Source organism: Chelonia mydas, chromosome 10 (genome assembly GCF_015237465.2).
Source record: "Chelonia mydas isolate rCheMyd1 chromosome 10, rCheMyd1.pri.v2, whole genome shotgun sequence".
Taxonomy (NCBI): Eukaryota; Metazoa; Chordata; order Testudines; family Cheloniidae; genus Chelonia; species Chelonia mydas.
Window position 1 is genome coordinate 62,545,607 of NC_051250.2, and position 13,303 is coordinate 62,558,909.

General features: G+C 39.6%; 1 long non-coding RNA gene across 1 annotated transcript in view; it reads left to right on the plus strand.

The window, feature by feature from the left end:
* Positions 1 to 13,303, plus strand: part of LOC122462066 — a 155,670-nt gene that overhangs the window by 87,678 nt on the left and 54,689 nt on the right. Inside the window, exon 2 of the long non-coding RNA XR_006284407.1 lies at positions 6,924 to 6,971. This is a non-coding gene — a long non-coding RNA (uncharacterized LOC122462066). The remainder of the gene's footprint in view (positions 1 to 6,923; positions 6,972 to 13,303) is intronic.

Below are 13,303 nucleotides of genomic sequence, written 5' to 3' on the forward strand. Positions count from 1 at the left end.
TGCCCCGAAGAAAAATTCCTTCCCGACCCCAAATATGGCAATCAGCTAAACCCTGAGCATGTGGGCAAGACTCACCAGCCAGCCACGCAGGAAAGAATTCTCTGTAGTAACTCAGATCGCACCCCATCTAACATCCCATCAGAGGCCATTGGGCATAGCTACCGCTAATAGTTGAAGATCAATTCATTGCCAAAATTAGGCTATCCCAAGGCTATCCCATCATATAATCCCTCCCATAAACTTATCAAGCTTAGTCTTGAAGCCAGATATGTCTTTTGCCCCCACTGCTTCGCTTGGAAGGCTGTTCCAGAACTTCACTCCTCTGATGATTAGAAATCTAATTTGTCTAATTTCAAATCTAAACTTTCTGATGGCCAGTTTATATCCACTTGTTCTTGTGTCCACGTTGGTATTGATCTTAAATAACTCTTCTGCCTCTGTGGTATTTATCCCTTTGATATATTTATAGAGAGCAATCATATCTCCCCTCAGCCTTCTTTTGGTTAGGCTAAACAAGCCAAGCTCTTTGAGTCTCCTTTCATAAGACAGGTTTTCCATTCCTCGGATCATCTTAGTAGCCCTTCTCTGTACCTGTTCCAGTTTGAATTCATCTTTCTTAAACATGGGAGACCAGAACTGCACACAGTATTCCAGATGAGGTCTCACCAGTGCCTTGTATAACAGTACTAACACCTCCTTATCTCTACTGGAAATACCTCACCTGACGCATCTCAAGACCGCATTAGTTTTTTTCATGGCCATATCATATTGGCTGCTTATAGTCATCCTGTGATCAACCAATACTCCGAGGTCCTTCTCCTCCTCTGTTACTTCCAAGTGATGCGTCCCCAGTTTATAACAAAAATTCTTGTTGTTAATCCCTAAATGCATGACCTTGCACTTTTCACGATTAAATTTCATCCTGTTACTATTAGTCCAGTTTACAAGAACTTCCTGAATGATATCCCGGTCCTTCTCTGTATTCGCAATACCTCCCAGCTTCGTGTCATCTGCAAACTTTATTAGCACATTCCCACTTCTTGTGCCAAGGTCAGTAATAAAAAGATTAAATAAGATTTGGTCCCAAAACTGATCCCTGAGGAACTCCACTAGTAACCTCCTTCCAGCCTGACAGTTCACCTTTTAGTGTGACCCATTTTAGTCTCCCCTTCAGCCAGTTCCTTATCCACCTTTCAATTTTCATATTGATCCCTATGTTTTCCAATTTAGTTAATAATTCCCCATGTGGAACCGTATCAAATGCCTTACTGAAATTGAGGTAAATTAGATCCACTGCCTTTCCTTTGTCTAAAAAAATCTGTTACCTTCTCAAAGAAGGAGATCGGGTTGGTTTAACATGATCTATGTTTTGTAAAATCATGTTGTATTTTGTCCCAATTATCATTTACCTCAATGTCCTTAACTACTTTCTCCTTCAAAATTTTTTCCAAGACTTTGCATACTACAGATGTCAAACTAACAGGCCTGTAGTTACCCGGATCACTTTTTTTTCGTTTCTTAAAAATAGGAACTATGTTAGCAATTCTCCAGTCATACGGTACAACCCCTGAGTTTACAGATTCATTAAAAATTTTTGCTAAAGGGCTTGCAATTTCATGTGCCAGTTCCTTTAAAATTCTTGGATGAAGATTATCTGCGCCCCCCAATTTAGTCCCATTAAGCTGTTCAAGTTTGGCTTCTACCTCGAATGTGGTAATATTTACCTCCATATCCTCCTTCCCATTTGTCGTCCTACCATTTTCCCTAAGCTCCTCATTAAAGACTGAGGTAAAGTATTTGTTTAGATATTGGGCCATGCCTAGATTATTCTTAACTTCCACTCCATCCTCAATGTTAAGCGGTCCCACTTCTTCTTTTTGGTTTCTTCTTCTTTATATGGCTATAGAACCTTTTACTATTGGTTTTAATTTCCTTTGCAAGGTCCAACTCTACTTTACTTTTAGCCCGTCTCACTTTATCCCTACATGTTCTGACCTCAATAAGGTAGCTTTCCTTGCTGATCCCTCCCATCTTCCACTCCTTGTAAGCTTTCTGCTTTTTCTTAATCACCTTTCCAAGGCACTTGCTCATCCAGCTTGGTCTACAACTCCTGCCTATGAATTTTTTCCCTCTTCTTAGGATGCAGGCTTCTGATAGTTTCTGCAACTTTGACTTGAAGTAATTCCAGGCCTCCTCTGCCTTTAGATCCACAAGTTCTTCAGTCCAATCCACTTCCCTAACTAATTATCTTATTTTTTTAAAGTTAGCTCTTTTGAAATCAAAAACCCTACTCACAGATCTATTTTTTTTATCCTTCCATTTAGTTTGAACTGAATTAGCTCATGATCGCTCGAACCAAGGTTGTCCCCTACAACCATTTCTTCTATGAGGTCCTCACTACTCACCAAAACCAAATCTAAAATGGGAACCCCTCTTGTTGGTTCAGCAACTACTTGGTGAAGGAATCCATCAGCTATCGCATCCAGGAAAATCTGAGCCCTATTATTATTACTAGCACTTGTCCTCCAGTCTATATCTGGGAAGTTAAAGCCTCCCATGATCACACAATTCCCATTAGTATATACTTCATTAAAAACATTAAAGAGGTTTAATATCTATATCCAGATTAGATCCAAGCAGTCTATAGCACACCCCAAGCACTAGCCCAGGGGAGTCTCTAGTAGCTTTCTTCCCCAATGTGATTTTTGTCCAGACAGACTCTGTCTTATCCATTCCATCGCTTCTTATTTCTTTACATTCTACCTCATCATTGATATACAATGCTACTCCACCACCTTTGACTTAATTTCTGTCTTTTCTAAACAGCATGTACCCTTCAATACCTGGTTTCAGAGTAGCAGCCATGTTCGTCTGTATCCATAAAAAGAACAGTAGTTCTTGTGGCACCTTAGAGACTAACAAATTTATTAGAGCATAAGCTTTCGTGAGCAACAACTCGCTTCATCGGATGCATATCGATGAAGTGAGCTGTAACTCACGAAAGCTTATGCTCTAATAAATTTGTTAGTCTCTAAGGTGCCACAAGTACTCCTTCAATACCTGTAGTCCAGTCACGACTACTATTCTACTATGTTTCTGTTATCCCTATAATATCTGGTTTCATTTCCTGCACCAGTAGCTCTAGTTTCTCCTATTTGTTACCTAGGCTCCTCGCATTAGTGTACAAACATCTTAATTTTTGCTGTTTGGCCTCGCTCACATTCTTCACCCAATTAGGCACAAACATTCTACCGCCAGTATCACCTGTTAGACTGGTATCTACACTACCCTTCCTCCTTATGTCCATTCTCCTACCCACTGCTGTATCCTTTCTTACTTCGTTTTCTTCCCTCTCAATGTTAAAATCCGGCATGGAGATTACCTGGACATCTCCCAACCATCTCCCCCAGATTCCTAGTTTAAAGCTCTCTTGATCAGTTGTGCCATCCGCCATCCTAGAATTCTGTTTCCCTCCTTACTCAGGTGAAGTCCATCCCGAGAGAACAGTCCTCTGTCCATGAATGCTTCCCAGTGGCCATACATCCCAAAGCCCTCCTTATAGCACCAGTGCCTGGGCCATCTGTTGAGCATCATAATCTTGCCACACCTTTGTTGCCCTTCTCTAGGAACCGGCAAAATCTCACTGAAGATCACCTGAGCCTCGATTTCCTTAAGCATCTTCCCCAGCCTGGCATAGTCTCCCTTGATACGTTCCAGTGAGAATCTAGCCGTATAATTTGTTCCCACATGAAGGACAATCAGCGGATTCTTTCCCACTCCCATTAGGATCCTCTTCAGCCTCAGATCCACATCTTGTATCTCAGCACCCGGCAGACAGCACACCCTTCTGTTCTCTGGATCAGCTCTTGTTACAGGCCTGTCTATCCTTCTCAGTAAGGAGTCCCCAATCACGTAGACTTGCCTTTTCCTGGCGATGGTGCAATTCTCCAGTCTATCCCCTGTTCCCTCTGGCTGCAAGTCCTCTTGATTCCTATTGTCCCTTGCAATCCTCTGCAAGCCATCCAGTATCCAGCCTCTTTTCCTCCCACAGGACTCCCACTCAAACTCCCCGTGTTTACAGCTCTCTTTGCTGGCTCCTGTGCTGCTGCAACTGTGTAGTTCCAGACCTTCCCCAGAAATGTGCCTCTTGTACTGCCCAGATCTCTCTTTCTGGACAATACAAGCTCATAGAAAGTCTGTCATTTCATCAATGGAAAATGATATGCACCAGTCCTGTTATCTCAAGTGGAAGTTCCCAAACACTTCAATTCAAACACACACTGGTTTAGATAAAACAATAAAACAAGTTTTACTAACTTCAGATTTTAAGTGCTTACAAGTAATGAGGTACAAAGTCAGAATTGGTTACAAAGAAAATAAAAGATAATACCCAAATTAATACCTAATTTTGCATGCTAAATGGATTCAAAGCAAAGATTTCAACTTGCATTATGCTTACAGCAGTCTGAACTATCTAACAAGCCTCCCAGCCAAGACCCCTCCCCCAGTGCAATGATGCTTCCTTTGTCTTTCAAGTGTTGTAGCTGCTGTGAGTAGAGAAGGAGGGAGGGAGAGAGAGGTATATTTGGAGGTCACTGTTTCTGATTCTTCTACCCTTCTCTTTTCTTAGATTATCTCCAGCCAAGGTTCAGGTGACAGCAAGTTTGTTTCATTGTCAATGTGTAAAGTTCTTGCTCACACCCTTTTTCCTGCCAAAGAATGGCTAGATAACCAGGTGATAGTTCATGATTGTCCATTTGATTATGCTGATACCTGGCCCGGGTGTCAGTATGTCTTTTGTCTTTGAAGAACTGGTTTGGCCTGCCTTTCTAACTCTGGAACATGTTACAGAAATGTTATGCAGTAGAATCTTATAACTTTACATACAAAGTCAATACACATATTTTACCAGGACAATAATGTTCAGCAGATTATGAGTTTTCAAATGATACCTCACACGGCATTCTTTGTCCAAAATTTATTATAGTTTTGTAAAAAGGATGACAAGTCTGTCACAATGGCTTTTTTTTTTTAAATGTAAATAGCAATGTACAGTTCTGTAGCCTTGTCTGCCTTGGAGAATCACCCGGATTCTAGCAGTCATTGGCCAGCCACTGATGGTGTTTGCACTGGTGCTGCTACGAGTGTCAAGAAGGCAAGCCACAGTTTACACTGGTGGAATTTACCCTAGTTTCAAGGAAGTGTATGGCAGGCTATAGCAGTGGCTGGTCTAGATTGCTGGAACTGGGGCAAATTGCCATTTTAGCCAGTGCTTGGTTTGAGGCACATTGGTAGGACACAGTTCCACAACTTTCACTGCTATGCTCTTGCTGCACCTTTGATGTGGGTGAACAGAGGTCTTTAACCTCTGGGACTGTTAATCCTGAACCTTTTCCAAACACTCATTTACACACAAACATTTTCTCAAAAGAAAGAGATGTAATTAATAGAATAGGAATGGTGTAGTTTTATAGCGCAGTGAAAAGGTTGTAGTCAGGATTTGAATTCCTACTATGTTGTTTTAATGCAAAATATCCCATGCTATTGGGAACTTTTTAACTATCCTCCTCTTTGATTGTAGGTTCATTTTAGCTTGCAGTCTAAAGCAGGCACCAAGACAGAATGTCAATTTCTAGTTACAAGGAAACTGTTACTAGTCCCCTAGATCATTTGCAGCCTGATAACTAAACTGTCTTCCTCAAAGAGGTTAGACAAATATAACTAAACAATGAATACCCCAACGACACATCACAAGTGTGTACACAAACACAGTAAAGAGAAGGAAACGCACAATCCATATTGCTGACATCTACAATGCGTTGGAAAAAATCCCATCTGATAGTTTAGATGTTGTCTGATCCAGCTCCACCGAATTAAATCTTGCATTGGCTTCATGGATGCAGATTCAACGTGCCTAGTCTTATTGAAATCTATCAGAGTTTTGCCACTGACTTCAATGGCAGCTGAAATATGAGGTATAATATTCATCTGGGAGTGTAAGGATGATGCAAGCCCTTCCATGCCATTTAATTTTAGAAGAGGATTCCATGGGCTGGGCAGCTGGGTTGGAGTGTTGTGGGTAGATACTGTAGACTCTCCAACCATACATGCTGTAGAAAAGATCTCCCTCACTAGCATGGAAGGCTATCTGGAGATAAGCGCAAGGGTATTCATAAGGGAAGGAGCTTAGATCTGGATTTATAATGATCTGGTGGCCCCAGTAGCCATGCAAATAGTGTGGAAGATCTGCAGATGCTACTCCAACATGTAGGCTGCAATAGTGATGGATTCCACATTCCCAGATATCTTCCACCTGTATAGGGCCTGATCCAAAGCCCACTGACCTCAGTGTGGGTCTTTCCATTGATTTCAATGGGCCTTAGATCAGGCCAATAAAGCCCACATTTTTATGTTTTATGCAGGTGAGCAGAGTTCACACTATATGACGATGTTCGTGGTAAAGTGAATGACAGTAGCACTAAAATCAAGCAAGCTTTCACATGGTTTTAGAGTTCATAATGATTTTTTCCTGGAGACATAAAAATAAACTAGATAACACATCCAAGCAAAATGCAATGCACCGTATTGGGGGATAGTTTTGGAACAACAGAAGAATAAAGTAAAATCCAGGGACAAAACTGGACAGTGATGTGAACATGCTGGGGAACTGTCTTGTGAAAACATAACTCTTTTTTTACAGACAAATAAATCTGTCACGGAAAGGAAATGTAAAGAAAATTATTACATCATGCAATACAGACTGTAGTTACCCAAGGAATAAGGAGTCGGAGGAGGTAGTGAAATTTATTTTAAAGGGGACTGTATAAATCATACAAAGCCTTTTGACTTGTTTTACATCCTGGATACTAAATCTTTACTATAAAAACATCCTGTGGAAATTGTAACATCCTTTTCTTTTTTAGATAGAAGAATCAGCAATGTTCCATTTTTAAAGTATTACTGAAGTATTGGTGAGTTACTTTTTCCTTGTTTCTTTCTAAAAAGATAAACACCAGAAGACAAATTCATTTCTGGTGTTACTACATTCATTTTACACTATAGATTAATTTAGTCTGTGATCGTAATAGTTTCTGATTAGGACATTAGGTTTTTTAAAATTATTAAGTACGTAATTGTTCAACCATTTTGCACGCAGGGTTATGATAAAGAAGGTAATTGAACATGCAAATGGACAGTTCTGGCCATTTGTATGTGCAATTGCATGTACAGTTGTAGTAATGTGCATGCACAAATTAGGTGCACGATTGCATGTCTAACTGTTTTAAAAAACAAGCTTTTGCTATTTGGTATTTGCCATTTAGAGTGTTTTTCAGACTTAAAGCTTTCCTGTGATGAATAACAATCCCTTAAATAAATTGTGTGCATAAAATATATGCAAAACCAAACAGACAAGAGACACACATTAACTTAATAAAAGGGCAGCATTTGTCAAGCAAACTAAAATAGCTGTTGCCACTTTAATTCTTCTACATTTATTTAAGTAGACTAAGCACTTCTAAAAAAATCTATAGCAATTCTGAACGAAGAGGAAGGGAATGCTGAATCTGTAGCTGAGTATAGTGGATTCTGTAGCTCATCTGTGGCAGTCAAGACTTGGAATCCCCACAGAATGAATCGCTAGCTGACCTACTCCAGAAATATCTGGCTTTTCACAAATCTACTGACATGAAGTCATTCACTTTCTCCCTTTCTTGGATGTACGGGGTTGGGAGACTGGGAAGGAAGGGAAAAAAAGAGAAAAACCCATGTTTCTGGTTTGTCTTTCTACTGAAGCTACTACTACGTACTTTCTACTTCGGAAAACGTTTATGTTACATATGCTCTACAGTGATGCTTCTGTATATTTTAACTTCATCACTTATGTCTCCCTAATAATATGGCAAAGGAAGGATTTCTTTGTCTTTAAAGGGTGTTTAAAAATTGTAGCAACAATATTATTCGAATGAAATTCCTATTGGCCAATCAGTTGGACTAATGATGGAATCTGGTGTACTGAAAAATATTAACTAACAAAATTTCATCCAATCAGAAACCTGTGCATATATTAATGTCTATAATATAAACTTAACTTTTATGCATAAAATACTTTTTAATACGTTGAAGCATGTAACAAATCTACTCTCTAAATCCACCAGAATACAGTGTTTCAATAACAGTAGAATGAGCAATTGCCCATGTCTTGGACCACTATCCATCCCACAAAATGATTACATTTACATCATTAAGTATTTGGTATAATTGGAATAAACCATAGTTACAGGTTAAATGTCGTCTTCTCTGAAAATAAACATCCCTGCTTCTCCTTAATGTTTATTGAAATTGATCGTTATAAATTACATAATGGCCAAATAAAATTTTTTTTAAACATGTTGTTTAAAAAACAAAACAAAAAATCCAAAAATATTCACTCTGAATATGGGGCCTCATGTGCCAAGTTTTAGCTTGAAGTACTTATTTTTCAGCCAAATTTTCATAGGCCCCTGAATGTTTGGGTGTATGATAGAAACAGCTGCTCAGCTGTAACTATAATTATAGTGGTGCAGTTGCGCTCTTCCATTTTATACATAAAATGCCCCAATAGGAGTAAAACCATCAATAGTAAGGAGCTTGCTGGAGAGAGCAATAAAATAATGTTCAACTAAACCATTTAAAAGATTTGATCATTCACTGAAGCTCAATGGATACCAAAAAGGCACACAAAAGAAAAGTACTGAAAGCTTAAACATGCTGAAGACACAGAACTAACTGCCCCTCACTAGATTGTGTCAGGCAAAAGTATAACCAGACTCCTCAAAAGAGAGGAGGGGAATTTGGGGTAGGTATCTTCCATACTACTAAAAACATTCTTGAGTAAAGTGGAAAAAACTCTCCTTCCACTAAACGTTGTATCTGCCCTGTTTCTGTACGGACTGTGATATTTAAACAAACTTCAGAGAATGGCTAGGAAGAATGAAAATGCAGTGAAGGGAATCACACTGATAATACGAACACTAGTAAAAAGACAGAACCTCTTCCAGAAGTGAAATCAAAGGCTGCATAATCAAGTGTACATTTAAAAAAAAAAAAAAGGGGGGGGGGGGGGGAGGAAGGCAGGGAAGCAGACCCATTCATCTAGTCACATTTCCCCTTCTGTCAGTGCAGCAAGCAAACTGTCCAGTACTATAAATCCATATTGTACACATTAACACCTCTACTCTTTTTGGAAAAGTGCTAGAGAGTCTGATTCCTGAGCAAGGAGAGTGAAGCTTCAGGTCCCATTTCTGCTCTCATTTAATTGTCGAGTAACACCACTGACATTGGGAGAATATACTGGAGCTACACTGATGTATCTGAGTTCAGAATCTGAGCCTCAGCGTTAAGATAAAGAGCCAAAATATCCAGAAGTTAAAAGAACTACAGAGCATTAAAGGCAAGAATTAGACTCCTATGTGCAATCCTTTGTAGTCCTTATTTTGGACCTGATTCAATAGAGGATCCCTATTCAGGAACTTAGCACTGAAACAGGAAGCACTTAGGTACATGTTTATGTTCCATTGACTTAAGTGGAATTGAAGCATATGATTAAAGTTAAACATATACTTAAATGCTTTCCTGCACTGGATAGGACTTAAGCACGTAATTCAGTGCTTTCCTGAACTGGGGCCTACTCTTGTCTCAGGCAAAAGAGCCACTGAAGCAGAGGCAACGCATGGGGGAGGTATGCAGGGTCACATGCCGCCTCCTCCTCCGGTTGCTACTTGGCTTGTACTGAGCACGCTCAGTAACACTGCTGAAGCCGGCTGCACTCACTCTGCCCCCACACTATCGACAGGCACAGGTCATCTCTGCACTGACGTCAGTAAGACAAACATGGTGGGTTAAGGGCAACAGGGTGAAATCTTGGCCCCATTAAAGTCAATGGTAAACCTCCCACTGGCTTCAGTGGGGCCAGGATTTCACCCATAGCATTAAAGTCTAGAAAATCTTGATGGCAGTTTTACCTGAATAAGAATTGAACAGAGACTGCAAGACTGGACCTCTAGTCTATAAAACTGTGTTCTTTATTCCTTTTAAAACCCTTTAAAAATCTCTAATGAGTGTGGAGGGAAGCCAACAGCAATTATGCCAGGCAGAGAAAGGATGGTCTTGCGATTGAAGTTCCAGTTGGGATGCTGGAGATTTGTGTTTAATTCCCCGCTCCACCACAGGCTCCCTCTGTGACTTTTACCAAGTCACTTAACTTGTCTGTGCATTAGATTCCACCTCTGTAATAGCAGAATAATAATTATTTTCTCCCATCCTTTTGTTTGATTTGGCTATTTAGATTGCAAGCTCTCCAGGGCAAAGACTGCCTAGCACAGCGGGGTCCTGTTCTTGGTTGGGGCGTCTAGCTGCTAGTGTAATACAAATAATAATTAAAATAGACTAATATTATGTATGCAGGAATGAAGGCAGAGGAGACATTAGTTATTTTTGCTTGGGACATTAGTCAGTGCTTGAACCTAGGTCTTCAGAAATTAAAGGCTAGTGCACTAACCAATCTTTTTTTTTTTTTTAATCTTTTTCAATTTAATGGAACTGGTAAATGGTTATTAGGTAATTTAAAAGATCATATAAAAGCCATTCTTTAAAGGCCCCAATCTACCTATTAAGTTAGAATCTAATTTTATCTCAACTGGCTTTTTACAATGTCACACTGTTCCTGAGGGATTCCAGATTCACTGTAATGGTCTGAATAAGTATAGATGTTTTCCACCATATATGCCATGTTATTTGCACTTCTGGTGAAGGGGTGGAATTATACGGACAAATTCCTGATTAGCATAATTTTAATCAAAGTAATGTGAGCCATCTTCATTGTCACTCTCCATCAATTGGTTACCACAAGGCACCCATATGTCTCACCATCCAGAGGCAGCCTAGTGCCCCTACACATTTGTTTATTTTAATTGTGATTTATGATTCCTACAATGGCACGCAGGGAGTGTGCAACAGGTGCTGGAGAAAAAGAGGAAGTTATTAATATTCATTAACAATGGTAATGTGCTGAGTGCTGTACAAGATCCCAATAAAGGCCCTGATTCATATGTTTAGCTTTATGCATGAGATTTGTCCCTCCTCAATGGCACTAATCCAGTGCATAATGTCAAGCACGTGCCCAAGAATTCACAGGATCAGGGTCAAACACTGCTTCTGCCCTATGTAGTAAACAACCCAAAAACTTGTGCCCATGATACAACACAAAGGCTTTTCTGAGAGCTCTATATTTTTCATGATTATCAGGAATTGTAGGTCCCATGACTGTTTTGACAAAATTTATAATGACAACAATAGTACCGTGTACTTACATAGTGCCTTTCCTCTGAGGAACTCAAAATACTTTGCAAATGTTAGTCTTTTAGTACTCCTATGAAGTAGGTAAGCATTGTTATTTCCATTTTAGCAGTGAGTGCAGTGAAGAACAGAACAATTATCAGCAGTTTTTAAAATGTTTTGTCCCTTCTACACAGGTCAGCATACCTGGAATGATTTGTTATCCATTCCCCAAATGACTGTCTCCCCCCCCCCTCACCCCCCACTGTTGTTCACCAGGAAAAGGTGATTGGTTCTAACTTTGCCAGAAGAAAAGGTGCTGATGAGTTTGTGACACAAGCCATGCCTTTTAGAACTGACATGAGAGAGATGCAACAGCAGAAGAAAATTCATGAACCTTCAAGTGTCACATACCTTCAATTTTCTTTCTTCCTCATTCATTTACCAGTGTAAATATGCCTATTGTGATCTCACTCCTAAATCCTTTCTATGGTAAGCAATAGCCTTCTGAAACCAACTTTCCCCACCTCTCTCTTAGGCACTACTCATTGAAACATGTATCCTCAGATACTTCAAAATGTCCAGGTGGAACTGTGCACAGCATGACTGCAATGCCAGGCACAGCATCTTACCTTTCTTCCTTCATTTTAAGACCGTGAGTTTGCAATTTTATGATCTGCTACTAAATGACACAGAAAGTTTCCAACTTACTGTTTGATCATCATGTACACCCAGAAATAAACCCTCTCTCAAATAGAAAAGGAGTACTCGTGGCACCTTAGAGACTAACAAATTTATTTCAGCATAAGCTTTCATGAGCTACTTGATCGGATGCATTCAGTGGACTGCTGAATTGGAATTAATTTGCAAACTGGATACAATTAACTTAGGCTTGAATAGAGACTGGGAGTGGATGGGTCATTACACAAAGTAAAACTATTTCCCCATGTTTATTCCTCCCTCCCCACCCTCCACTGTTCCTCAGACGTTCTTGTCAACTGCTGGAAATGGCCCACCTTGATTATCACTACAAAAGGTTTTTTTCCCTCACTCTCCTGCTGGTAATAGCGCACCTTAAGTGATCACTCTTGTTACAGTGTGTGTGGTAACACCAATTGTTTCATGTTCTCTATGTACATAAATCTCCCCACTGCATTTTCCACTGAATGCATCCGATGAAGTGAGTTGTAGCTCACGAAAGCTTATGCTCAAATAAATTTGTTAGTCTCTAAGGTGCCACAAGTACTCCTTTTCTTTTTGCAAATACAGACTAACACGGCTGCTACTCTGAAACCTCTCTCAAATGTTCAGTTTGAAATAGTTCCTTAAAAACCCAACCTCTGAGGCTAGAACACGTAGTATCTCTGGAAGAAATTGAACTGTAGATAATTATTTCTCTACACTACCTTGGTTTTAAAAAGCATTACCTGATGCTAGTTGAGCTGAGGACCTCAGAAGACTGAGTTAACAGCTGTAAGTGTTGTGGCAGTAGCTAGCAAATACCCTATCTACCCAGGAAACTCTAAAGAGCATCAACTCAGAAGGTTGCATCTAAGCAATTTCTAATGAGTACACAAAAACATTCTGAAAGGGAACTGGATGATTCAGAGTATTTGTAATAAGAGCTAAAGATTTTGAGCTTAGGTCTCTGTTCAAATCCACGCAGGTCCAGTAGTGACTGAAACCTATTACACAAGCTGTATAAAAAACTTTTGAAACACTCCATGAAATTACTCGGAATTCAAGGCTGTTATGACTTCAAAAATGGGCTCAATTTTGCTAAATTTCATTTTTTTTAAATGAAGTCCATTTTCAGTGAAAATGGGTCTATTCTCTGAACAAAAACAGCTTTCACATCGGAACATCCAATAGTTAACTTTTCACATGGGTTTTTGATATGAAAATAGCAATTTCATCAAATTTGCAAAAGAGGTGGATTTTGAAGGTACAAAACTCAAAGAAAACAAAATAGCGACAATATTCATGAGGA